A 1,641-nucleotide genomic window follows, 5' to 3' on the forward strand; every position below is an offset into this window, starting at 1 on the left:
CATTGTTAGCCAACCAGGCTACTTCATTTTGATTGATCTTTTCCTACCATTAACGGAAAGTATATTACCTCTTCATACCATTGAAGATTACTTTAGCATGATTTTATAAAGAGATCTTAGTTTTATCTGGTTGCTTAAGGACACTAAGCATAATTACTCTCAATAGGCTCGGAAACCTTCACGCAAAGCTTTGACCTATTTTCCTTGCTGGAATGCTCTCATCTTGACAGTAAATATTTTCTCTCCAACTGTCCTGTGTTGGTTTTGATAGTGTACACAGTAGAAAATTCTTCCATACCTAACCCTCTTAGATTTCCTTTTTACTAAATATTCTTAGGTCCTTCAAATTGTCTTCATTAAGCTAGGTTTCAGTATTTGAATGTCATATTGTTGAAAAAGTCTGTTTTGTCATGAATATCTTATTATACTGCCTAAGAATGAACTGTAGCATAAGTGGCATTCCCACCACAATACGGTGAGTGAGACAGTTGCCTCCAGAGCAAAATTTAAGACACTACCAAACATCTCAGTACTAAGATGAACAATACATGAGTTGAACATTTGCAACAAATACAAATGCTAGTCTTCGAAAGTCCATGATGAATAAGAAAACAATATTTTAAATAAAGATGGGGCTAGGCTTGGTGTGTGATACAGAAGCTGAAAAGTAGAATTACAGAGTCACCTCCCATCTTCATCCGAAATTTCAATTTCCTAGAGTTGTACAATCCTATTAGGACACTGGAGAGTCCACCCTCAAGAGGATCCAGCCTAATGACACTGGGAAATGAGCATTCATCTCTAGGACACCCAGTGTGCAGTGCGTGTGCCTGAGATGGCAATTGAGACTGGGTGTGGTGGTGTACACCTGTAAGCTCAGCTCTTGGGAGGCTATAAACAGGCAGATCATCTTGAGTCTGATCTAGTAGTGAGACCCTGAACACCCTGTAGACCCTTCCCTAAAATAAAAAAAAAAGAAATTGAGATGCTAACAAGCTGTAGGAAAGTTGTTCTTTAAACACACCATAGGCAACAAGCACCTCTTTTGCCACCAAATTGTCTTAGAAAATATAGTCACCACACTTTGGAATTCACAGCCCAAGTATCTAACATCATCACTATCTCCTTTGGGACTATGTTGTCATTTTAAAAAATGACAATGAGAAATCCAAAACTTGGTGATTCAAATTGCTGCTGTAATGTATTTATACCTAAAAAAGAGAATCCAAGAAGATGAAACATTACTGACTTCAGGGAGTTATAATGTCTGCATCATCTTCATTTCTCTTCTTATTTTTCGTTATCACATTTTGTTAAGTATTTTATTCTCCATTTGTATATAATCCATGCCAGAAAGGTGCGAACAAAATACCTTTCTTCTGGGGGAAAACAAATATAAAATTTACAGAATTATGTCTACATTTAGTTAGCCAATAACAGGCACTCCAGATTTTGGGAAAAAGTTTAGAAGATGAGCCCTTCTGAAATGAACACCAATAAGAGTGCAAAATTGAATGAAATTAATCATGTTGGGATAATCTGCTTTCAGGTAGCTTCTATCAGTGTTTTGCTGTATAAGCTGCAATATCTCTCCATCTCACTGCTGAGGCATCAATCTTCTATAAAGTCATAAAACATGAG

At 36.7% G+C, this 1,641-nt stretch overlaps 1 protein-coding gene across 10 annotated transcripts in view; it reads right to left on the reverse strand.

Annotated features, from left to right (window-relative positions):
* Window positions 1-1,641, reverse strand: part of Rgs7 (regulator of G protein signaling 7) — a 544,505-nt gene that overhangs the window by 132,114 nt on the left and 410,750 nt on the right. The gene's annotated exons all lie outside the window — the stretch shown is intronic.

Source organism: Octodon degus, unplaced genomic scaffold (assembly GCF_000260255.1).
Source record: "Octodon degus isolate 3935 unplaced genomic scaffold, OctDeg1.0 scaffold00017, whole genome shotgun sequence".
In the NCBI taxonomy this organism is placed as follows: Eukaryota; Metazoa; Chordata; class Mammalia; order Rodentia; family Octodontidae; genus Octodon; species Octodon degus.